Source organism: Protopterus annectens, chromosome 9.part0 (assembly GCF_019279795.1).
Source record: "Protopterus annectens isolate FY-2018-M chromosome 9.part0, PAN1.0, whole genome shotgun sequence".
NCBI lineage: Eukaryota > Metazoa > Chordata > Ceratodontiformes > Protopteridae > Protopterus > Protopterus annectens.
In genome coordinates, this window is record NC_056743.1 from 1,344,560,988 (window position 1) to 1,344,588,630 (window position 27,643).

The following is a 27,643-nucleotide window of genomic DNA, read 5'->3' on the forward strand; positions in this document are numbered from 1 at the left end:
CGACATATAACCTTAGAAGTCTTAACCACTCTGATCCTCTCCTCCAAACACCCCGAGCTAGGTTTCAGTGCACAAACCAGGATTTCTCAGCCTTGGTCCTAAATAGTGGGAATCTTTCCCTTCTTTTCTTAATCATCATCAGTCTTGCCCCTTTTCCAATCCAAACTGAAAGCACATTAGAAGACTCAAGGAAAATGTAACTGCTCTCTCTATTCATAGAACTTAACCTCTTCCAACTCTCATACCCATTTTATATATATATATATATATATATATATATATATATATATATATATATATATATATATATATATATATATATATATTATATATATACACACATATATACACACACACACACACACACACACATATACATATACACACACATACACACTGTGTTTTGTCAGTCACTCTGTACATAGTCATACACCTGTCTTTATACCCTCAAGCCAAGTCTGATAATCACTTTGTATAACACACACACAAATGTGTATATTTCGCATGTTGTTACTTGATTACTGGGAAAGTCTGACTGGGTAGGAGCCGATTTTCACCGTTGGCCTGGGAAGAAAATCTCCAATGAATTAAAAAACATTCTAACAATAATTTTACAGTCAATTATCAGAACCAGCCTTCCAAAGTTTTTTGGTAGGAAAAATCATAAAGCCTGAATATGTAGACATTGTACGCATTTGGTTGAGCAAGTTTTTGAGCTTGTAGCCAGCTCTTGTGTGAAAAATATTCTTCTTTATTGTCCACTGGAATCACTGAATGAATGAAAAGGTGTATTCCTGCATGCAAACAAAAACAAGATTTTAGAAGTTTTTTTTTTAATCATATGTTTCACTATCTGAACAATTTGATTATCCAAACTACCCTGGGTCACAATTAGTTCAGATAATAGACTCTCTACCGTATATCAAATTAGACATAATATGAAAACATTGGTTAAAGCAGATTAATTTCTGCCTAAACTGGCTAAAATTTAAGGCAAGTTAGTGTAATTCCTTTTTGTATTATAATACAAAGTGAGAGAAAAGCAGATTTATATTTAGAGAGTCAGGGAAGAGAAATTTAATAGAAGAAAGAGAGTGAGTGAAGGAGAGAGGAAAGAGATGTAATGAATGAACAGGTATTTATTCACATTTAGGGATACAGTTTATCCTGGTGTTAAGCAAAAACAGAGACAGTTTTTGGCTTGAAGCCTTTCAGAGTGGTTTTGAAGGATGGGAGTGAGGGTATTGAGCTGATGGATATCGATAAGGAGTTCCTGGCCTTAGCAACATAGTATGAGTACAGACAATGCCCAGCAGAATGAATAGGTTTGAGAAAGATAAACGTTTTTGGTCATTTGATCACGTTGACAGACGTGAAGCATAGCTGTGCAGAATGAAGTTTAGTGCTGGACAATAAGGTGAATTCTGGATAACTTTATAGGTGGTAAGAAGCCGTGTATATAATTGATGGGGTAGTTCTAACCAATTTAGGCTTTTTAATGCTATACAGTGGTGTGTTTTGAAAAGGATGTTGCTGTCTCTTTTGGCTTTTACCGGTTAGGGGTCGCCACAGCGGAACTCTGGTCCGCTAATGATTGGCAGTAGATTTCGTGCCGAGTTGCCAGCCCTGATGCACAACCTTGCAAATTTAGCAACTTTGTTATATCATCATTCAAGTTTTGAATTGTGTAATGCCTAAAGGTTAGCAAGGATGGGAGCTCCATAAAGAAGTGTAGGGAGAAGATAAGTTGTGGCAAGTGTAACTTCAGTTCCATCAACAAGAAGGTTTTTGGATCTGTAAAGCATCCCTAGTTTTTCACGACTTTTTCTTATAAAATTTTGTATATGCAGGTCAAATTTAAGATCATCCACTATCACCCCTAAATAATTTTCTATGGGAAATTACTTCAATGGTTGAAAAGGTTGTACTGTCAAGAAAAAGAACCTTAAATTTTATTTTTTCATGGGAAAAGGGTTTGGGAGAAAAGTAGTAGGTTGTTTCTTTCAGGAATGAACACAAAGTTGTGAGTTACAAAGCTATGTTTCAGTTGTTATTAAACCTTCCCAAGTAATTTTTTGGAGGTGTGCCATGTTATCAGATGTGCAAATGAATGTGGAGTCATCTCTGTTCTGTACTAAGGAGGCCTGTTGTGTGGCTCTGTAGAGGGTGTTGGCAAGAATGTTAAAGAGGAGGGTACCAAGGCTAGAGCCTTGTGGTACACCAGTGGCAACTGAGAGGTACAGAAAGACTGATACCTATTGGATAGGTAGTTTTCAAACCATAGAAGTGTGGGCTGAGAGAAACAATGAGGACATTCAAAGTAGAAGTTTGCTGTGACAAACTGTGCCTAAGGCTTTAAACAAGTCTAGAAATATGGAGGAGACTAGTTTGCCGTTATCTCTAGCTTTTTTAACAGTATCTAAGTTAGAAGTGCAGTGTTAGCACTCTGCGAAGGATGAAAGCCAAGCTGTCTGGAGATACGAGTTCTTCCTACAGGAGACAGTTAAGCAATAGTTTATGAATACATTTTTCAAGTATTTTAGAAAGGGGGTTTAAGCTTGCTATAGCTCTGAAGTTAGTAATGTCGGTTGAATTTCCTTCTTTGTGCAGAGGGATAATTTGTGAATTTTTCTAGATAGAGATGGGATTCCTAGACTGACTGGAAGATTGAACAAGGTAGGCAATGCTATCAGATATTTAAGGCACTCGTTTGGAAGGTCAATCAGCTGAAGTATAGCATGATTTGAGTGCGTTTAAGAGTACTTTTATATAGGATGTGGACACAGGTTTGAAAGTGAAAATAGATGTGGCGATATGTGGCTACTGGGCAAGGTTAGGATTAGATGTTGGGGGATTCTGGGTTAGAGATGCTAGACTAACTAGGAAATAAGAGATGAACTGTATTGTGGTTTTGAGTGACTTAAAAGAGGGGGTTAGGGCTGAATTTATGGCCAGGATGCAAGATTTCTTTAATAGCTGTCCAGAATTTTTTAAAACGTATTTAGTATTATTCTGAAAGGTATTACAGTATAGTTTGTCTTTATTACATTTTCTTTTCAGTATTATTGTGAAGCTTTCTGAAATTTAAGATATTATAAAAGATTACGTATTTTTGCCATTCTTTCCATGGTTTTTCTCTATTCCATTATTTTTGGATAGCCAAATTGCATTGTTTGTTTTTAGTCATTTCCTTCTAAGAGTTACTAAGTTATTGAGAATAGTCAGGAAAGTTGTATCGAAATCATTTGCAGCATCTAAGGGGAAGATTTTTAGAAAGTTCCTGTTAATGGCTTATGGGTGAGTAATGAACATTTGTGGGTTATACTTGGAAATGTACGTCGCTTTATAGACATGCTGTTTAAATGGCTATGTGAGATGTTCCGATGTATAGACTGGTACCATGTCTCACCGTCTCAGTGATCATCTCCCAGAGGTAGTGTATTTGCTAGGGTCTGACACTAGGATCCAGGATATTAGGGAATTTGACGTCTTGCTATAATTTGTGGGGCTATTAATTAGCTGTGTGAAAGCAAATAAACTCCAACTTCCCTACACCTAGTGCGAACTTCTGTCCTAACAACCGACTTTCTCATCACCAAGTAGTATTTTTTCTTGTGGAATTGTTATGGAAATCTAATGCAAGATAATACAGTTGCATTGTCACTACAAGGGATGCAAACAGTAATACAGGAAAGCAATAAGAAGCTCTGCTGAATTGAATTTTGATATTAGTTTGTTGCAAGAAGAAATGTGGTAGTTTTTGTGAAATATTAAAGCAATACCACCACTTTTCCTCTTTATACAGTCATTATGGACATTATTACAGCTGGAAGGTTATGTTATCATTTAGGTAAATGTATATAATGTTGTATACAAGTGCTCACCCCTGGACTCACACTGAAACAGGACCAATGGGATCAGGGTTCTATCATGGTTAATAAATAAATATTTAACCTGTGTTAGGAGAAGCTCTGCTGTAATTCACAGTTGCTTACAATTGCACCCATGACTGCATGACAGATCCCCTTCCCAAGATGTGGTGCATTAACATTACAGCTAATGAGTAAAACAGGTTTAGGAGGGTAGGCAGATAGCACAGTGAGTGCCAAGGGGTTTTGTTTTAGAATTCCACAGTCAAATCACCAATATATACATAGTATGTGCTCTGCAGTCAAATGAGACTCTCTGTACATCTCCACATAGTTCTGCACAGGTGAATGTCAGGACTACTGATGGTCATTTTATTTATAGCTGTGCATCGGAAGTGTGTAGCCACCAGTTTTCACAGTAAGGTGTATCAAAATATCATATGATGGTGCTGTTGAGATATCTGTAATTTTACTAGCTCACTGTCTCTGTCTTGTAACCCCTTGACTCCCTATCACATCCCTTTCTGTATTGTGTTTTCATCAACAGTCTAACACATTCATTCATTGAGGAGTCCAGCTGCTTGCAAACTCTTTTCAGCTGCTCTGCAGATCATTCCATCTGCTGTGCTACTCCCTTTCTGTACTCAGTCACATTCATTGTCATTCATTAGGCTTCGTTCCTTTTGATTATCTACCACCAAGGCATCAGAATAGTGTGGTTATCTATATAATTAATGACTATTCAGTGACCTCATACAGACTGGAACCATCTTCTGTATGTATTATTGTTGACCGACTACTTTTGTAGACAATTAGTCTAGGTTGAATATTGTTGCAGCATAATAGTTTTACAACAAAAACATTATTTTTTGTGGAGTGTAAACTTTTTTGCTACTTTTTTTATGATTACCTATTTCCAGTCTTTGGCTGCATTCCTACTATAAAGTTTTGTCATCATACGATTACACAACATGATGTATCATGCCTGATGTTGTAATGATGAACATGTACAAACTATCCAATCAGGCTAGATCTCACTGTACAGTGTGTCACCTTATTTTATTACATAGATCCTGGGGTGAACCCGAAATTGGTCAATGTTGATCAGTGCAATGCCCAGTACACAAATAAAAACATAAAAAAATAAAAGTATGCAAGCTGTCATTTTTGTTAAACTTTAGTATGCCTGCATAAAAATAACATTACACAATGACAAAACCTAGTACAAGACATGCACAGACTACCTCAGTACATGTATCAATATGCATAATTGTGTATTCATATTAATACATACGCACGTATACTGCAGATACTTATATAAATGTAAACAGTTAGACATATCTGTACATCGAGATACTGAGACAATGTATGTGTATTAAAACATGCATATACATATTTATCCTACAGTGGACTTTGTTTATTGAGCTTATTTAGTTAACAAATAGAAAAAAAAGTGTCCATTTTCACAGACACCCTGGAAACACTGTCTGGTTAAGTGAGTTGCTTACAGTCACACAGTAGGCAAGTGGAGATAGAAGGAATCAAATCTAAACTTGAACAGTGACACAACAAGGTAGCTAGATTTACAGCACATACAAGTCAGTGAACATATCACTGTTCTGCACTAAAAACCATTTCTCCTTTATTTTTATTTCTCCTAGTCTTACTTCCATTACTCAATCTTGCTTTTACTAATTATTTCTTCTGCCTCCTCTATTGACTCCACTTATCACCTTTAACAAATACTAATGTCACACTGCTCCCCTTTTATCTACTGTTCGAATGGTCCACTAACATTTGCTTTATGAGTGAGTAACAGCACTTATAACATCCAAACAACTCAACGAAAGGCCACCACACGAACTCTGCAGCAAACACTTCTTTATTGACCTAGGTTTCGTCCTTACGAACTTCTTCAGAATACATACTACTGTTTCAAATCAACAATTTTATACCTTATCACATATTGAATAATTACTTAATTGATATCCTTAATTTACCACAATGAACTTTTTTAAAAAGGAAATGGCTTTGTTAAAAATCATTGTGTGTCAATGAAAAACATTATACATTTCTAACTCATGTACATATACTCCAATGGAATTATATGCACTTGTACACTTAAAAACTGCTAATTAAATATACATTTAATCAATTTATACATAAAATAAATATAATTATAAAAATGCTTACTATTATATATACATGTATTGAACCCTTTGTTGTATGTAACATATGTGATATATACCTATTTGAATAATACATATACCTATCTCACTCACACATATACCTATCTTTACTGTTGTAAACTTATTTACTACAATTCCTCATGATATTGGCCTTATATGGCTAGAAGAACAATTGTTTGAGACACATCTTTATGAACAAGACCAAATTAATACCTTAATAAACTTGATGGAAATTGTGCTCAATAACAATTATATATACTTTGAAGGAAGTTATTACCAACAAGTAAATGGGGTAGCCATGGGGGCACCATGTGCCCCCATGTATGCAAATTTAATAATGAGTTACTGGGAACACAATTATCTATTTACAACAGATTTTTGTAAACATCTTGTAATGTATACCAGATATTTGGATGACATATTTATCATATGGGATCAAGATAAAAATATGTTGGAAAAGTTTTTGGAATATATTAATACTACAGTAAAATTTCTAAAATTCACATATAATGTCCAGGATGATAAAATCAATTATTTGGATGTGGATATAATATATGACAAAGAAGTGAATATTTTGAAAACACAAATACAAAGAAAGCCCACTTTTTCTAATGCGTACTTGCACTTTGACAGCTGGCACCCTGGCCATCAGAAAAAAGCCATTGTTAAAGGGCAGATGGTCAGGGCAGCCAGAATGGTAAGTGAAGAGCTGGACTTTATAGAAGAATTAAAGTACATTATGCAATTATTCATGAATAGAGGATATCCAGAACAATTCTGTGTTAAAATATTTAATGAAGTGAAAAATAAAAGAGGAAATGGGATATATACGGCAATATTAAAAACAGGCTCATTGAATAGACTAACAGTGGGCAGTAAAGGTACATTGGAGAAGGATTGTTATAACAATATTCCATTGTTTATTATTAAATTTGATGATTGTTCCAAGGAAATAGAAAATATAATAAAGAGAAATTGGGACTTTTTTGTTAATGATAAAATTGGGAGACAAATCTTCTATGGACCAATAAAATTTGTATATAAAAAGAGTCCTTCTCTCAAAAATATATTAGAAAATAAAAGAACTATTGAAAAATATAAAAATGGAAGAGAAGGAAATTTCAAATGTGGAACATGTAGTACATGTAGTCATATATATCATTCAGGTACAGAAATAATGATTAATGGGTGTAATATTAGGATACATGGACATTATAATTGTTTAACAAAAAATGTAGTATATATAGCTTTATGTCAGCTGTGTAAAGCCTTTTATGTCGGAAAAACAAAAAGGAAATTTAGAGAGCGGATTAAGGAACATTTATTGGATATACAGCATCATAAAAATAGTAATGCCCTAGCAAGACACATTATAGAACACAACGACCATAAATTCAAATTTATGGTTATTAATCAAATTAAACAGGACCCACAAGGAAAGATAACTATGTACCATTTGGATATGGAGGAATTAAAATGGCAGATTTACTTGAATTCATGTATACCCCCAGGAATAAATGAATACATGACTATCATGCCATTATTGAAACTGAATAGAATATACAATAAATAAAACATGGTATTAATTACAATATTCATACAAATATATGTACACTTAAATATGTTCAATGTACATGTATATATATATATATATTTTTCATTATTATTATTTGTTCATTTTTATTTTTTAATTTTTAATTTTATAAGATTGTTAATATATATATATATATATATATATATATATATAATTACAAATTGAATATAATACATCAATTTACAAGTGATGATACATTTGAAAGTTTGGTTTATAATAAATTGGATTGCATACTATATTGTTACATAAAAACATACATTATTTGCATTATATAACACTTATAATGGTAAAGAATTTTATATCACCCACATTATTAAAATATATTAGTTCAAATTGGTTGTATTCATGGTAACACTTATATTACATTACCATTTTATATTAATTACTCCATTTACCATACATCAATAAGAACTGATATATATATATATATATATATTAAATATTTAATAATATATATGTCATAGTTGGATGAGTGAGATAGGTATATGTATTATTCAAATAAGTATATATCACATATATATCACATATGTTACATACAACAAAGGGTTCAATACATGTATATATAATAGTAAGCATTTTTATAATTATATTTATTTTATGTATAAATTGATTAAATGTATATTTAATTAGCAGTTTTTAAGTGTACAAGTGCATATAATTTCATTGGAGTATATGTACATGAGTTAGAAATGTATAATGTTTTTCATTGACACAATGATTTTTAACAAAGCCATTTCCTTTTTAAAAAAAGTTCATTGTGGTAAATTAAGGATATCAATAAGTAATTATTCAATATGTGATAAGGTATAAAATTGTTGAGTTGAAACAGTAGTATGTATTCTGAAGAAGTTCGTAAGGACGAAACCTAGGTCAATAAAGAAGTGTTTGCTGCAGAGTTCGTGTGGTGGCCTTTCGTTGAGTTGTTTGGATACTATAAGCATATAATTTTCACAATTTTGGGTCTGCTTTCATCTCCTTATTGGCATCGACTACACCTTGCTGTTTTTCGATCAAGTTGCAGTTAAGTTTTTTGCTTAGCACTTATAACATGCCAACACATTTCAGTGCTACATGACATTATATTTACCTTATATTAATGATGGTATGCGTGTATTACTATAAATGTAATATGTACTAATAATTGTATTAATCTATGTATTTAAAGAATATTGTAATATGATGTCAATTTTCACCTGTGTAAATATATTTTCTGTTTTATTTTTTGAGCTTTTGTCAAATGGGCCTCCACTGAAAATAGATAAAATTTTCCAGTCAGACTTTCCTGGTAAACAAATTTCAAATCAATCAACCAATCATTCATTCAATCATTCAATCATGGTGTCTGACTAAGAACCCGATGAAGTTTTCTAACACACTTCCCTCCACTGCATTTTGTGAACAGGCAATCACATTCACTCACTGAGGAGCCACAGTGTCTGCAGAATAAATTCATCTGCACAACACAATACCTGCTTTTGTTCTACCCCCTTCCTGAAAGACAAGGTAGTTGTTATTCACCAGGCTTCAGAACTTGTGCATATATAATTAGTACGACACCTCCTGACTACTAACTTATCTGCATACTTAATGAGCAATTATTAACTTTAGAGAAACTGTTTTAAACTTTGCCTTTATGCACTGTTGTTGCCATAAAGTATGTTTGAAGATTAGGTGGCTGGCATGCACTGGTTAAAACCAAAACCTTTGTACTTTTTGTAACTGAATGTATTTTTCTCCAGCAATAATTCTTCCCTTGAATACAAGTCAGTGTACATTCTTATTGGGTTCAGTCAACCCATTACTTAGGATGCTTGCTGTACTAATAATCCCGTTCAACAATCATCAATCTTACAACAAAATGCATATCATATCAGAAATACAACACATTGGCATTTCTGTTTGTCACAGATTTGGGCACATGGAGCATTGTGTATGCATGTCCAGTTATCGTTCTGTGGCTGAATGCTGTAACTGAGAAGTGCGTTTTATTTTTAACTTATCTGCATTACTTATATTACCTGCTTGATAAGGTCATGCCAGTATACATTAAGAAGCACATGCTACATGCTTGCTTTGGCACATGGGTATTTGATTAAAGGATGTAAGGAGATGCATACATAAAACAAAAAGTTAGAAGGTCACACTGAAAAAACAATCAGAAAAAACTAAATGAAAACTCCAGCCAAGCTAGAAATTCCAATGAGTGACCTCCCAAACCTCCTGTAACAGAGGCACATGGGATATATGCAAATGCCCCTTATGAACATCAGGTGTTTCAGCTATATGGCGATTCTGATTGCCCATGACGTTTACATTTGAAGTCGTTTTAATCGACAATTTCAGGCCAATAAAGCCAAACCCCACTAGCTATGGATAAGCATATTAAACACTCTGCTTATGCTATGATGACGAGGTCATAAGGCCGAAATATACATATCTATAGCTAGTGAGGTTTGGCTTTATTGGCCTGAAATTGTCCATTAAAATTACTTCAAATGTAAATCATTGAGATGCACACATACAGATACAGTGTGTGTATATGTGCACTGCGGTTCTTGCATCAGTACACTGTGAAACACAGCTACAGGAATACATACCTGATAGGCCCATATGTTACCAGCTATACCAGCTAATGTCAAGCAGTGTGTTTTACTGCTGCAGATGTGCATACATAGTTTCATTTTAGCTATTGCAGCAATTTATTTTACATGCTTTTCATTTCATTTTTACAGGTGGTCAGAGCTCCACGGTCCACTGAGACTGTGTGTGTGTGTGTGTGTGTGTGTGTGTGTGTGTGTGTGTGTGTGTGTTTCTTTCCTACTTGTAGCAGACATTTACAGAGTGACTATGGTGGATGACATACAAGAAATAACTAAGCAAAGTGGAGGTGGGAGATGATGTGGGCTGCAGAGCAGGTAGTAAAAAAGTTCAAAGAATTAGAATGAGCTACACCGAAATTAATTTGTCAACTGCAAAATGCTTCCAAAATGAATGTGGTGTATAACATGCTGTTTCAGATAGTTGTTTTTCACTTTTCAACAAGCTGTCAGAAATTTTGATACAGAGAATTTAACTGATGGTTGTAGCAGTGTACGTTTTAAAGCACTATTAGGTTTAACTGAGCTAGAAAAAAAGTGTGCACGCTGTTAAGGACAAAGAAAGTTGGCTTTGTGTTGTGCTCAAGAAAAAAATGTAATGAGTAACATACAAAAAGATACACAACATAAATATCTGTGAATACGTGCATAGTAAAGCCAGAGTAAAAAATGTATAAAAGTGAAATCACAGACCTGAGTTGTGCAAGTCTTTAGACTGTATTATTATGCAAAACTGTTTATCATTAAAGGAATAGTCTTATTTCAAACAGTACTATCTTTCAGACATCTCCAAGCTGGTGATCAGCTACACAGCTTCAGGTTTAAAATATTCCTACATATTAAAGATTGATAAAAAGCATTTTACAACATCATTTATTATGAAAGTGCAATTCAGACAACAGGAGTAAGGACAGACGTGAGGAAACACTTTTACTGGCACACCAGGCAGAGTGCAGACATCTGCTTGCTGTGTACTCTCATGCATAGGTGACTAATTAGCTAAACCACACAGGGTAGGAAATATGATACTCTTGCTGGTTGAGGGAGTGACTGTAGGAGGAGTAACTTTGAAAGGAAAATAAATTCACAAAACGTTCACTCTGTAAAAAGTCTGTTATCTCAGTAATTAGTTGATTCTTTAGGAAGCTTAACACACCAGTAGGAGACTCATTTGTAAGAGTCACTGCAGAATAGTAATTATATCTTTACTGAGGAATTTCAAAGTTAGCACTACTTCTCAGCTCTTCCATTCTAAACAAATGCAGCTGGGATCTGACAGCCCACCCATGGGCACTGTAATCTCAAACTATCCCCTCACAGTGCATTATGGTGAGGATTTGTCTTCAAAAGAACAAACTCTATAAGCATATCTACCCACAAGAGAGCATGCAGACTTACAAACATAATAGAATCAGTAGTGACCATTTTTTTTTTCTGGTACATGCAGGTCAGCAGTGTGCACAACTTGAAGAAAAGAAAAAAAATGTTTTTTTTTCAGTCATTTCCCACAGTGGTCCTTTAACAATGGAGCTAGTATCCAATTTCTCCTATTATAACCGATTTAACTTTACTTCAGTAACAGCATGAATCCAAGACCAAATCTCATCTTTTCAGTTTACTGATGTTTATAACAGTTTTTTTCTTGCCCAAAGTTATTCTATAAAATCTTACTACTGGTTTACTGTCACTTGATAGAATTGCAGTTAACTGAAACTCAAATGGTTGAAACAATTTGACTGAAAACCCATTAACTAATACCTCATTTTATTAAACAACAAATGACAGAAAATAGTCTACACAACAAAAAAGTATGCAAACAATGTTTATGGCGAGGCAAACCCCCTATAGCCCCCTTAAATAAATATGCATACTTCACTGTAACTCAAGTCACAGAGAAATGAAAAAAAATACACGCAGTGCATCAGTGATTGTGCAGAAAGACAATTATCGATACATTTGAGAGTGTATCAAAACAAGGGGCACAGCCCATTCACACAATTTTCTAGACCCACTTCCCTAGCAAATCATATCCTCAGAAATGACATCACATAATGACTATAATTTTCTACATTTTTCTACCATGTGATTCGTTAAAATGAGATTTCAAACTCTTTCGACTATTTCAGTTTGTCAATTGCAATTCTACCAAGTAGCAGTAAACCCTTACTATCACTTGGGTTTGTAATCAGATTACCCAGTTTCATAGTCAAGTCATCTGCTTAAAAGATAAGAAATGCTTATGAAAAGTACTTCTACAGTTGACAAGTAAATAGGTTCATAGTACTAGACTAATGGCCCTGGAGCCTTTACATGCCTAGCCCATAGGATTACCCTGGCATTGTGCCACTCTACCTTAGTTCTTAGTGCCGCTGTCGAGTAGAGCCACTGGAGTGATCCCCGGGGTGAATTTTCTATTTCCCATCCACTCAAGATTTCTCTTGAAGAGGGCCAGTGAGGTACTCTGCTTGACATGTAAGGGAAGCCTATTCCACAGCATGGGTAGTCTCTGGGTTATGAACCTGTCCCTCCAGCATGTTCTGTTGATTGTGGTAATAAGGTTGAGGTCTCTGGAGTGTGAGGGATTGGGATTTCTTTAAATGTAGCATTTCTAACAGAGCTGGGTCAGACATGGCTTTGTAAGTCAAGCAGAGATCACCTCTGAGTAGGCAATATGAGACAGAGAATATTTGGAGTTTTTCTGAGTCTGTCCATATAGGACAAGTGTTTAAGGCCTAGGATCCTCTCTGTGAGGTACTTTTGCGGCCGCTCCAGTTGTTGCAGGTGTCTAGTGAAGTACGTGCCAAATGGGGCATTGTACTCCATGATTGGCCTAATGAGGGAAGATTAGAGGGAGACAATGACCTCTTTCTTCCTGGATGCAAAACCCTTAGTAATGAGATGTGCCACATAGGACTTTCTGACCACAGTGGCAACGTGGTGGTCAAAAGAGAGGTTGCTGTCAACCTGTGTTTCCAGATCTCTTATAATGCCTTCTGTGCTCATTGGACTACCATCAATGTGGTAATTCAAGGGAACTGTGTTTTTCCCAAGGGGATGACGGCATTTTTTGGCATTGAGCTTTGGTTCTGACACCAGTCGTTGGTCTCACTGAGGCCTTCCTGTAGGATGTCAACATCACTTGGGGAGTTAACTCCCAACTTGCAATCGTATGCAAACTTTGTCAGCCAGAGTCCCTTCGCGTTGGCCTGGACTTCAGAGAAGTACATACCAAACAGGAGAGGGCACAGGACTGAACCCTGTGGGAGTCCACTCGTGACTGGTCGTCAGTCTGACTTGGAGTCAGCTACTTTCTCACTGTGGGTTCTGTGAGCCAGTCTGCAACCCACTTAGTGATATAGGGGGTTGATGCTTAGCTTAGTGAGTTTTTCTATGATTCCCGAGTGGGGAATGGTATCAAAGGCCTTGGTCAGATCAAGGTAGGCTATATGAACCACCTTGCCTTCATCCACAGCTCTGGTGAAAGAGTCAAAAAAGTCGACCAAGTTGAGCAGGCATGATCTACCCTTCACAAAACCAAACTGTGTAGGATCCAGAGTATGGAGTTTCCCTATTTCCTTGTTTATTAGATCCATGATGATGCATTCCATAGCTTTGCATATCAAACTCGTCAGACTAATGGGGCGATAATTCCTGGGGCCTGTAGTCACTCTTCCTTTGTGGAGAGGGATGACTGCAGCAGTACTCCATTCGGTAGGGACAAAGCCTGAGGTGAAGCTGTGATTGAACAGGGCACACAAGTGAGGTACCAGTTCACTCTGTAGTCCATGTAGAACACAGCCAGGGATATTGTCAGGTCCCATAGAAGCTGTATTCTTGGCCTTGGACAGTGTTGTTTTAACCTGTGCAGCAGTAATACTGGGTGCCTGGCAATCTACTGGTATTGTGATTGGTCCTTGGGGGGGGGGGGGGTAAAGTTAGTACTGAATCTGTCAGCCAGTATATTGGCAATATCTGTTGGCTCAGTATAGGAGGTACCATTGTGCAGTAGCTCAGAGAAAATCTTTAGCTTTAGAGGATTTCATGAGGGATCTCAACCTTTTGTTGAGGTTGATAACGGAGTTTTTCCAGTCTTGGGACTTCGCCTTATTCCTCAACAGTTTCCTCCTTTTGTTGTAGAGTTTGTTTATGGCAAGGGACCACCAGATTGGCTTTTTTTTTTTTTTTTTTTTTTTTTTTTTTGAGGAGAGCCTCTTGGTTCTATTGGGTATGGCGAGATCCATGCATTTGTGTACGTGTTTGTACAGTGCATTGGTGTATGATTTGGCGGTCATGCAACTATTCTCCATTTGCATGGGTGCCATGAAGTTAGCCACCTGTGTTTTTAGGAGCCCAAAGTTAGCTTTGGAGAAGTTTTTCATGGTGGTTACCTTTGCGGGGGTGGGAGGGATGTGGATTTCCAGGGTGATTGGTTTGTGGACGGATCTAACCAGGGAGTTGACTATTGGTGTAGAGCAATGGCCACCCAAGTTAGTAATGACCAGGTCAAGGATGTTTCTACCTCTACTGGGGGTAAGAACGTGCTGGTCCAGGGCATTGGAATTAATGAATTCCAGAAAGCATTGGGCAAGTGTATATGAGTAGTTTTCCCAGTTAATGGAAGGGTAGTTGAAGTCGCCCAGTACGAGAGTGTTAGGTTGGACCCGAACATTCTCCAGGGTGCTTAGGAACGTGGAGTGTGAGTCTTGGGACATGGTTGGGGACCTATAGCAGGCTACGACCTGAATCGCTATCTTACCCAATGTTAGCTGCATCTGAAGCATCTCAGATGCATTATGTTGGGCTACCAGTCTGGAGGTGTGCGCATCCTTTACGAATATGGAAACACCACCTCCTTTAGAGCTTCGGTCCAAGTTCTGGGGCCGAAAGGTGTGGAATGAGTTATAGCTGGATAGTGCAAGGTTGCTTTCTGCTGCCTTGAACCAGGTCTCTGTTATAGCACAAATGTCAAGGTTTTCCATTTTAAGGAGCGCTTTGATTGAGTGCATTTTGAGATTTAGACTTCTAGCGCTGAGCAGCATGACTCTCAGATTGAATTTGTTTATAGCTGTTACAGTGGTAATTTGGTCTTTGGAACACCTCCTAAAAAAGGCATTATAGGGGTGGCAAGAGCCTTGGCCAGTATCCGGGAGCCCAGGGGTGACAGATGCAAGCCATCTCTGGCAAAGCATCGAGGTCTGTCAATCATCATCCCAGACAGATATATACTGGATCCCCTTAGAATGACACCAGAAACTTAGCCAAATGTTGAAAACAATCACTTTCTGCTTGTACTGTGGTATCATTCTAGGTGATGGCTGCTGCTCAGGGCTAGGGTCATATCTGCCTGAGCTACATAATCCGAGAGCTCCTCCATGTCGCTTTTCATGTAGTCCATGGAGGTACTTCTCAAGTCATTCACACCCACATGTACAATGACAGAGTCGTATTTGTACCTGTTGTTGAGGGACCCGAGTGTGTGCGTTATGTGGCAGATCCTGGCACCTGACTGTTACTTTCTCCTTATTCAACTTAGTGAGTGGGACACCAGTGTGCCTCACTATCAAGTCACCTATGACTAGTGTGTTTGGCATGCTGTTTTGCCTTAGGGGCTCTGGTCGAGTGGCACACTGTTTAGGAGAGTTGTCTCTCTTGTGATTAGTGTTGTGGTGGTAGAGTATGTTTCTGCCTTGGAGGTCCCTTCTCTGAGTATATTTTTATTGAGAGCCTCCGTAAAGGTGGGTGTGTGGTTTGTGTTTTTATGTGAAGGTAGTGCTGGTGTGTGTTTTGGAGGGCTGTGTGTTCCGTGTGGTGTGGTGCAAGTGTTGACCTTCTCCTCCTGACCAGCTATTCCGGTCTTGGCTGGAGAGTGCGTGGCTTCCAGTTTGGCTATATAAGTGCATCTCTCGCAAGTCTGAGTATTGGGAGGTAAGAGGAGAGGGTTGTCAGTGTACATGAGGCAGTTGGTACATTGCATCAGGATGCCCAGGTTCACCAGGTTAATAGGAGAAAGCACAGGGAACTGGCCTTTAGACATGCCTGTTGGGGTGGGCTTTAATAAGTACTGGAGCGGCTTCCTTGTAAAATGTTTAGTGCTGGTAGCACTTTTGTACGCTACAATAACTGCTACAAGAAGTTTGGTAAAGTGCTAAACTAATAAGCTAGTAAAAGTGCAAAAGAGGAGAGAAGTAGCAGATCTAAGGGAAAAACTAAAGAGCAGAATTTGGCATCGCTCAGAAGCTTACAAACAGTCCTGGATACAGCAAATCTGTATCTGGACTAGATTAGTTACAGGAAAGGTGGGAAACAAGTGCAGATCTGGGCTTTTAAACCAGAAAGTTGAAAGAGATGGAAAAAACTGCCCAAATGGCCAATAAGCTACAATTTCAGGGCCAGAAACCACTCCTCCTGTGGTAGATAGCCTGATAAGCTAGAAGGCTTCCCTCCAACACAAAAAAGTTTGGGGGGGGGGGCTCAGAAGCTTACCAACAGTCCTGGATACAGCAAATCTGTATCTGGGCTAGACTAGTTACAGGAATGATAGAAAGCCAAAAATCTGACCTTTGTGGAACACATTGGCCATATCCCTATTGCACCACCAAAACTTTTCAACAAACCACCAAGTCTTAGTGTGTAACCACTCCTTTATCCAAGATACCAGAGCATGGGAAAATCCTACACTTTAAAAAAAAAAAAAAATCAAGACACCTGTAACTGACATACAGAACATTATATTCATAAAGTAGCAGAAAGTATTCTAAGAAGTAAACCAACATGAAAAAGGAGATTTTGCCAATAGGGATGACTGCAATTAGGAGTGGAGAGAATAAACATGAGGGGGATGGAAATTACTGGAGAAAACTGCCAAAGGAACTAAGATATTTGGAGAAATAACTAAAAGAGGGGAATGTAATAGAATAGTAAAAGTCAAGAAGACATTTGGACTGCAAGTTAATGACTGACTTCCCTATCAGGGACTGATATCAAAGTACAGGTAAAGAAAAAGTAATAGGGGAATCCTGAGTGAAAGATCTGCTCTACTGGAGTTTTTAATTGGATCTAGAACACAAGCTACTATTTAAAATAAGGGATAATTAATAGAGTATATAAAATATTGCATGATAAGTATAGGAACCAATCAAAGGAAGTTAGAAAAGATTGGAAGAGATGGTGAATAAGCAATTCACAAGGAAACAATGGGAGAACATGTGTATGACTCCCAAATATGCAAAAAAAAGTCTAAAAGATTTCAAATTTTTGCTTGGAAGTATATGTATAGGGAAGAATTTTTCCTCAGGTTGATGGCAAATGGTGAAGAAAGAGGCAACTGGGAACATACGTTTGAGTGTAATGAACTGGCAGACTTTAAAGGAAAACTCCACCTCAGAACTAAAAATAAAAACTTACTTTTCAGCTCTATACATTTGTTTTCTGAGCTACTTTAACGCATCAAAATCAATCGATTGTTTCTTATACAATTTTAATGTTTTCTCCAAAACGGACGCCAATGGGGCTTGACATATCAAAGTGATCTTGTTTTTCTTCAAGCCTCTTTCCCATAATCCATTTCAAGTCTGCTTTATACGAGTCATGCTAGACATAAGGAAGCAGTAGTGTATTCCCATTCCAATGGCATACAATGAGATCACAGTCATCTCACATACCTTCTAGAACAGGACTCCTTTTATTTCTTGAATGGCCCCTCACTTGTCTCTCTCTCTCGTCTTGCTGCACAGTAAACTATGAAGTTATACATCTGCAGCAAAAAAAGAAGCTAAATAAATAGGCCTTTGTTTAAAGCAGTCCAAGATGAATTAACTGCCCCCTCACATACTTTGGTGAATATGTGAATATTTTACAAGAATTGGAAGAAAAAATATTTTCTGACTTTTCTCTAAATGTCACAAGTATTTTATACTACATTTAAGTAATCTTAAAATGTATACTAGTATAAACGTTTACAGCTTGGCATTTCAAAAATGTGATACTGCTTATGTAAATTTGTCAAGAAAGGTAACAACTGTCTTTGAACCACTGACTGATCTAATTACTCTGTTTTGCTATGAAAGACATGGCTACATTGGAAGCAACTGTAAATCAGTGTAAGTTATTTTCTTCTCTGCAATAAAGACAGTGGAACACAGTTTCACAACTTTGTCTTTTTTTTTTTTTTTTTTACACCAGCTTCTATGCCTTTGACATAAGAAGGGATAATTAGCTCTATAAAATTACCAGGAGTGGTAGACTACAAATTTCCATGTCTGTGGTACAGCATGCAGGCAAAGACAAGTTCCTCTGCAAATTACGTGAAAATGTAAGCTTTAAAAAATGGGTGGTCTTTCCCTTACGCTGATTCCAAGGCAAGAAAATTAAAGTTTTTATAAAGTACAAGCAAGTTTCTTGTATTGACCCATCTGTTTATCTGTTATCATCCTGACCAGTCTTCTATCATTTTTTTTTAAATGGGATTATTACTTTTATAGCTTAAATATGGAAAAAGTCTCTCTTCTGTACATCCTGGACTTAAAGCTACTCATACTTTTAATTAACTGCACAACTAGGTAACTATTTTCATGTAGTGTTAAGTTTACCCACTCTCACATTACATGAAATTAGAGATCAATTGCTGTAGCAGAGGGGCGGTGCTTGCCCATGAGAATTAACAGGCGAGAAATGCACTTGCTTGATGCCTGAATGCAGTTTTACAGGAATGGGATAATGGCACCAATCAAGTTCTGCAGCAAAGGCAAATGACAATACTAGCAAGGACGACATCAGATACTGAATGGTTCAAGACTGATGGATTTTTTTTTATGTGGAATGTTCAAAGGGTTATTCTTACCAATTACTAAAAAGTAAGGAAAATGTGCTGTCCAAGAACAGGTTGGAAAGTTGAAACTTATTTCGGAGGACGGGGATCCTTCTTTTTTTTTTTTTAAAATAAGACTGGTGGGCAAGATAGCCATAGTTTTACAATACAGTGGAAATTCTGAAGTTTTCAGAAAAATATATACATACAAATACAATTGGACCATATTTAAAATGGACAACATTATGAAAATAGGAACATAGACCTATTTTGGAGACAAAAGGAACAAAAACCTAAAAAATGTACTTGAGACAACTGATGTAAAAATCTAATGTTGGAATTTTTCTATATCAAGTTTCAAAAAGTTGGAAACATGGAGAAGTGACAAGAGCAACTATTGTAAATATGTATTGTGGGAACAAACTGTATGACAACCATTCTTTGAGAATTAAAATAGTCAACTCTGGAACAACTGGAGGTGTACACAATGCTGTCAAGACTGCCAAGGATTTTATATAGGGAAAGCCTAACATTACCTGAAAAAAAAAAGGATATATGAACACTTAGGATATTAGTAAACCTAATACTAACACCCCAAACAGACACTATTTTATAGTGGAGAGATATACAAAGTATAAGTCTGCAGTTCTTGAAAGCGTTTTAAAGGACCCTAGAGGGGAACCATGGAAAATCTTCTTGAATACAGGGAACTTGTGTGGCTTATTATATTAATTAAGGTTAACTGCAACATCAGGATTTGACACGCTCATATATCTATTTCAAGTATTCTGAAATTACAGTTATACGAAAGCTTTGTATATTAAGTTGAAGAAGACAAGTTGTCGACATTAGTTCGAGTGTACTAACATTAGTATCACCAACTAGTTGATTACTCATTTTAGGAAGAATAGCATGAAAGGAAATTAAAGTGTGTGTGTCTATGTATAAGAGTACATAAACACATACATTATATATTACATACAAGTATATATATATATATATATATATATATATATATATATATAGATAGACACACATGCACACACATTTACATGCACGTACACATACACACACATACATATTAAATTATTTTAAAACAATTTCATTAAACTGAATTTGCTCCTTAAGCTTGTATTAATTTATACCAAGTCTGAATTATTTTGGAGAATCTGAATTGAATTTATGATTTAAAAATGATCATATGTTTCTTTTCAGAGCTTTTGATTGAATGCATGTTACTTAAAAGATGACACTTTGGGCTTCAACTCTAGCTCTGATGAAGTTCCAAACAATACAGAAGATCTTAGCTGTAGTTAATGAACTAGATTGTAATTTTAGCACATATTATTACATTTAGTTTAAACCACATTTACGTTTGATTGATTTACTTTTATTCTGTTTGACAGTGCAGTGCACAGATCATAATCCCTTCACGAGGTCATAATCTTCCAAGATTTGAACATTAGCATTCTTCACACATTTTAATAAATATATTGTCTTTACACTACTCATTGGTTTCTGACAACTTTTTTTCTCCTTATAATCAAAACCTAGTAGTGTGTCAGTAACCATTACAATGTACATTACTGTACTGCATTTGGGGTTATGGGTTGCACACTACATAATCACTCTGGCGGACTTCCTCAATCTAAAACTCAACAACGCTCTTTTAAGAAAGTCACTATCATCATAGCAAAGTGACAAAGACTGAATCATCCACTGGTGTGGAAGAAGAAATTAAAATATTTTGTCATAAAGTACACACAGTTCTATGTCAATAAATTCACTGAACCAGCGTTAGTCAAAAATATTTGTGTGTGGAGGCTTCATCTCAAGAAAGCCCATGACCAGAGAAACCTTAGAATTATAAACTACCCCCCAAGGTCGCTCATCTTCAAGATTAAATTAAACATTTTTCAAAAAGACATACGGTCTGTTGCTCTCAACCACATAGGCTTCAATAAACCGGTCAGAGAGGAACAGCATGAATTTCAGCACAAGCGTAGCAATGAGCCTTGTTCTTCTGTCCAGAGGAATGGAGCCCTTACTGTTACCAAGGTGACAACTGCTCAGTTAGTTACCCCAACAATGGAGGAGCCAAGAAGGGGAGCAAAGAAGGACTGTGGTCCATTCACCTCTCCCAGACAGGGAGGGCGGCATACACTAAGGGGTAAAATAAATCTGTGCAATTTTCCCAGTACAGACTGGGGAAATCACCGCTTATGCTTCGGGGGTAGAGGCAGGTCTGTTTGGAGGGAACATCCTTTGCAGATGTCAAGAGGGATACTCCAGGAAGCCCACTGCACATAACTCCTTAGTGCTTCACTAAGTGTGTATGGGAAACAGAGCTGTAAAAAAACAAAACTTCTTGAACCACTTCTGAATACTAGCCTTTCCCAGTCGATCCTCGCACTGGTGATATGGAACAAATGGGTCGACTGATGGGAATGGGCTGATAACCAATAGGCTGCGAGGGCAAATAACAAGGGTCTTGAGTGGTATAAAAGAAGGGCAGTAATTCCGCAACATCCAATATCCCATATGGGAACCCAAAATGTCATGAGAAGACCGTTAAATCCATCTACCACTGCCACAGCGACTGTTATTAGTATGACTGATAGGAAAAAGAAATGTTTGCTTGTATGGTAAAACGGGATCCCTTTTAAATCTCAAAATACTAAAAGATCGGCTTTCAGTATCTCGAGACTAAAATACCAAAGTGCAGTTAATCGAAACTGCACTTTACCAAGTTTTATATCACCGAAGAAGTCCTTTAAGGGTTTTGGGTAGAATTGTTTTTTTTTTATTTAAGTTTTGTGGCACGTTTTGGGAGTTGGATGAGTTAGATGGGTGAGTATGTGTTGGTGTTGAAGGCGGTGTGTTTTTTGAATGTGTAGTGTGTGTGTTTTTCGCGTGTATGTTTGATGGTGTGCAAAGTAAGTGTAGGGTGCATAACAGTAAGTTGTGTATTTTGTGGTAGTACAGCCTCAGAGTTGGTATATATAAGTAGCAGGGGCATGGGGTTGCAGGGGGGGCTTGCCCCCCTGCTTATGCATAGGTTTTGTAGGTGTGTGTGTTTAGTGTCTTAGTTGAGGTTTAGGGGGAAGTGATGTTGTGGTGGAGGGTATTACAAAAAAAACTGAACGTCGCTTGCTGAAAATTCAGTATTATTAATTTTCAGTATAGTGAAAACATTTTTTTTTAATATTTCGATATAGTGGGTGTTCAGTGTTAAATCTCAAGATACCGAAAGTCGGTCTTTCAGTCTTCTGAGATTTAAAAGTAGACCCAATAAAACATGACTCAGCTGAAGTTCAAAAATTTACTTTTCTTGAAAAGACTAGCAATGACTTCTAACTACCAATTTTTTTGCTAAAAAGTAATTCAAGGATTTGGAACAAAAATGAAGCCAATCCCCAAACAAACCTAGGGGATGTGGAAATTTTAGAAAGGCCTTGAAAAAGTAAGACTATATCCTTTCCATTCACCTCTTCTGCCAATAAAGTTAATAAGAACATATTTCTCATGTGTAAGGCCTCCTCACTCAGATGGTGTAGCCACACACTCTCTCAGGAGATTACCAACCTCCTGCGTGGTATAAAAGCAACCTCCTGCGTGGTATAAAAGATGCACTTCAGCCTTCTAAAATCAACTGTCAATATCATCCTTCAGAAAACTTTCAAGGGGAACACAAAAATTCACAATAGTCAAAACCACCAAAGAAATAATAGGTGACAAACGAGGCAGAACGGACATCAGAACTGCATATCCACATTAAAAATTTCTATAAGGTGGTACTTTAGCCATAATATATTGGTAATAAAACAGCAGGAATGTGTGTGACGCATGCTAAGGTCCTTTCTTCCCCCTCGAGTATGTGTCCCTCCCATATATCCTCTAAACAACAGCATTATACTTTCTTGAATACAGGATGATTCCATATAAAATTGATAACATTTTAATTTTCCCTTCCCCTGAGGTCATAATCTTCAAATATTTGATATCAGCATTCTTCAACACTACCTTGTCAAAAATGTCAGCTATTAGCTGGCATGTTAAAGACATGTACATTGTTACTCTGTGAACTGCTCTGAAGAGTCCAACAGAATCAATCAAATGTAATGCGCTTAAAACTAAACTAAAAGTAATAATCTACACTAAAATTACAACCTAGTGGATGAATGTTTACAATCTGAGTTGTTTAAAAAGCAAAATTACTATTTTCCCAATTTTAGCTTTTTTTTTTAGATTTACAGACATTTAGAAAAATCTCAACTCTACAATGGAAATAGAAGGTGGATAATTTTCAATTTTGGACACATCGTGATTTTGTTTACAAAGCATTTGCACATACAAAACCGATAGTGAAATCCTCCCATCATATTTCACTATACCTAAACATCAAGTAATTTGCAATGATATTCAGAAGATATATATAGTCTGAAGCCTTAAGAAATTTCCAAAATCATGCAAAGCCACATTTCAAATTAAAAACGGTGCATCCCCACAGGAAAGCAATTTGTTTTCCTAAACAAATGTATAATAATACCTCAAACGTCGGTCATTTAAGTTGATTTCAGCCAAAAAAAAAACAACCAAAGATCGACAGTACATTCAAACTCTTGACAGGTGTGTTACTTTGTTCAAAACAAGACAAACAGTGTTATTTACCGCACTCATTTTAAGAAAGTTCTGTCAGACTCTGCATATTTATATGTCACTGTAATTAAAGAATGCAACACTGCAACTTATTTACACATGGGTCCAACGATTTTAAGTTTTAGCTGTTAATCGGTGACACGCAAAAGTTTTAAAAAGTAAGTCATTCCCCCACATGAAAGGCATACAAAAACACCGCATGACCTCAGTAACCCATACATTACTTTCCCTCCAAATAACACCCTCCCCATATTACTGGTCATGCTTTAGTTTCAAAAACTGATCTAGTACACCAGTGGAATGAAACACGGACATCTACAAAGTATAACACAGCATTCAGACGCAGACAATCTGATATAAAAACAGCACAAAAGTAAAAGCTTTCAGGCTGTTCTAATCAGTCTTCACTTTCATGACTGAGCAATTCACAAGAGCATCTTTCTTCTGTGTTTATACTCCTTGACATCTAATCACCTGCACTACTACAGAGGCAAGGTGTTCATCCTAGATACACCACCTCATCACGCTCTTAAGTTAAATAACTTCTTCACTACAAGTCGTCCAGACCCCCAAAATTTCTACAATATAACATGCAAATAATAATAATTCGACTTTCTACAGAATGCAAACATCAGTCCAAAACAAACGAAATGTGGATGCCGGGCATTCGCAAAACAGCAAATACATCATCAGCTAAATGCACAAAATAAGTCCAGTGAAATGTAGCGCTAGTCTAGCAAATCTACACAAACACAGTTCTACTGCAGGAAGAAAAGCAGCAACGAAAGCAAACGGTTCTGCCCCTTTAAATCAAGCCAATCCTCCTCCATCACCAAAACAGCCCAGTTCAAATAGACGCTCCCACCTCCCAACACATCACTTCACCACATACTACCGCTTATTGCTCAATGTGTTAGACAATTAAAATCCATACGAAAAATCGAGAGACAATGAAAGAAACGTTAATTGCGGAAGCACTTCAGTACCTTCAGTTTGGTCCATTCTAAATCAAATCTTAGAGAGGGAAGCCTTTTAAGCTCCAGGATGCAATACGTGAAAAAGGAAATTGACAGCGGCTGCGGCAACTAACATGAGAGTCAGTGTTATTTGTGTAGGCAATGGACAACCTTTAAAAATGTGCTGCAGACAAGTATGAACAAGACAGGTTAATGCAGCGAACCGCAGACAAAAAAATCAGCAGTCTGGAAAACTGAAGCAGCCGGGAAGCCAACGCAAGGCCCGCTAATATAAGCACCACCATGAAAACCTCCGGATCTTTCCCTTTCGGAGCACGTCAGTCGGGCCGCGGGCTTTCCCAGGCATTAGGGCCCAGCGGCGTCGACTTGTAAACAAGCAATCCTTTCCAATCGTTTTCTTCGTCCCCCTGTAGCCGCAAACCTAATGTTTCTCCTTAGAAAGGGTGGTATGGTTTATTTACACTCCTGCCGCTACTTCCTCTGTGTGCTTACTGTTTTCACTCATCATATCTCCTCCCACTCCGCTAACAAAAGCTATACCAGGCAGTCAGCATTCCCACCCCCACCTTGCGCTCGCCGCCAAAATCGCTGTAGTTGATAGGCCGTTTGTCTCAGCCAAGTAACAGGGCTCACGGGAGGTGTAGTTTGAATTTAGTCCTTCTGCCGTGCAGAATATGCTAGCTTCCCATGATTTCCAGGAATGTCTCTGATTTTGTGTCTCACAATTTTGACCTGGATCTTGTAAAATATGTGGTTTCTAGGAAATAATTGAGAACTGATGTTACTAAATAATGCAGACATCAGAGTTTCACAAGTAATATCTGTAATATGCTAATACAAAATCCATTATTCAGACTTTATAGCCATCAAAAATGCTAATACAAAATCTGTTGTTTTGTCAACGTTACAAGTGTATTAAATTATATTTAAAATACATCCCTGATTTTTGGGCTTAGGCTTAGCGGTTAAGGGTTACCTATGCTCAAAGCGCAGCCTCGTTTCTAGGTTTTACCTTGGGAAGACGTGAGGAATCCTCTTATCAGTATTTCAGCATCTGTTTACCGGGGAAAAGATTAGGCTGTGTTAGGACTTTTTTAGCATAAACCGAGGATTACGATCAGGTCTTTAATGATAAATATGTTGTTTATAAATACCTGTCAACGCCTTTGCCCAAGGCACATGGACGAAGCCAAAAATAATTTAGAACAAAGGCCCAAAATCCGGATCAATTTTAAAATATTGCTCTTAATTCAATTAAAAAAGCAACAAGGTTTGTATCAACATACATTTTCTTAAAAGTATGGACCTGCAACGACTGGTATTATTTACTGACTATAATTTGACTGATACTTGGCTATCAGCCCTAGGGCCTGTACAAGCCTAGCCATAACAATTCCTTGGCTATTTCTTCCCACAATATTTATTTCCCTGGACCCCTGTCTAGCAGGGCGACTGACATGATCCCCGGGGTAAATTTCCTATCTCCCATCCAGTCGTCAAGGTTCCTTTTGAAGACGGCTATGGAAGCGCTCTGCTTGACATGTATGGGCAGTCTATTCCAGAGTATGGGGAGTCTCTGGGTCAGGAACCTATCCCTCCAGCATGTTTTGTTCATTGTGATGACAAGGTTTAGGTCCCTGGGGCGTGTGGTTCTGATGGATTGGGATTTCTTTAAGTGTAGCATGTTCAACAGCTGTGGGTTTGACATGGCCTTGTATGTTGAGCAGAGATTGCCTCTGAGTAGACGATATGCGACAGAGTATAGCTGGAGTTTTTTTAGTGGGTTAGCTTAGAGCATCTGCTTTAGGCCTGTGATTCTTTTATGAGGGGTTTTTGCGACCTTTCCAGTTGTTGCATATGTCTTGTGAGGTACATACCAAATGGGGCATTGTACTCTGTGATGGGTCTAATGAGGGATGAGTACAGTGGGACAATGACCTCCTTTTTCTGGTTGGAAAGTCCTTAGTAATGAGGTGTGCCACATAGAACGATTTCCTGACTGTTGTGGCAATGTGGTTATCGAAGGTGAGACCACTGTCCACCTGTATTCCTAAGTCTCTTATCACACTTTCGGTGTTTAGTGTACTGCTACCTTTGTGGTAATTCATGGGTACATGGTTTTTCCCAAAGGGGATAACTATACACTTCTTGGCATGAGCTTGAGCCCATGGTTCTGGCACCAAGCATCTGTTTCTGTAAGGCCCCTTTTATAGAATATCCACATCATTTGGGGATTCAGTAATAGCTCCCAGTTTGCAGTCATCTGCAAACTTTGCTATCCAGAGTCACTTAGTGTTGGCGTGTACTTCAGAGAAGAAGATGCCAAACAAGAGTGGTCCCAGAACTGAACCCTGAGGTACCCCACTTGTCTGGAGCTGGATCTGGAGTCTGCTACTTTTACAGTTTAGCGAGTTGGCAACCCATCAAGTGACAATGGGATTTATGCCCAGCTTAGTAAGTTTATCTATGATTCCAGAGTGGGGGATGGTGTTGGAAGGCTTTGGCGAGGTCCAGATAGGCTGTGTGGACCGCCTTACCCTTGTTCACGGTTCTGGAGACTGATTCGAAGAAGTCAATTAGGTTCAGGAGACACAATCAGCCCTTCATGAACCCAAACTGGGTGGGGTCCAGTGTTTGAAGGTTGCCAATGTCTTTGTTTATAAGTTCCATGATAATATGTTCCATGGCTTGTAGATTAGGCTTGTCAGACTGATGGGATGGTAGTTTCCAGGATCCAAGGTGGATCCCCCCTTATGGAGTGGGATAACTGTAGTTGTGCGCCACTCAGTGGGCACGAAGCCTGAGATTTATGATTAAACATGACACTTAGGTGAGGTGCCAGTTAATTTTGTAGTTCAGGTTCATGTAGTACACAGCCCGGGATGTCGTCTGGTCCCATGAATGCTGTATTCTTAGCTTTGGAGAGTGCGTTTTTTACCTGTGTGGCCGTGA

The 27,643-nt window shown here is 37.5% G+C and overlaps 1 protein-coding gene across 1 annotated transcript in view; it reads right to left on the minus strand.

The window, feature by feature from the left end:
* The window catches only part of NSD3 (nuclear receptor binding SET domain protein 3), a 4,286,093-nt gene extending 4,260,891 nt beyond the window's left edge, over positions 1–25,202 (minus strand). The window contains exon 1 of the mRNA XM_044084319.1: positions 24,701–25,202. The gene's annotated coding sequence lies outside the window, so the exon portion shown is untranslated. The remainder of the gene's footprint in view (positions 1–24,700) is intronic.
* Between the last annotated feature and the right edge of the window lie 2,441 nt (positions 25,203–27,643).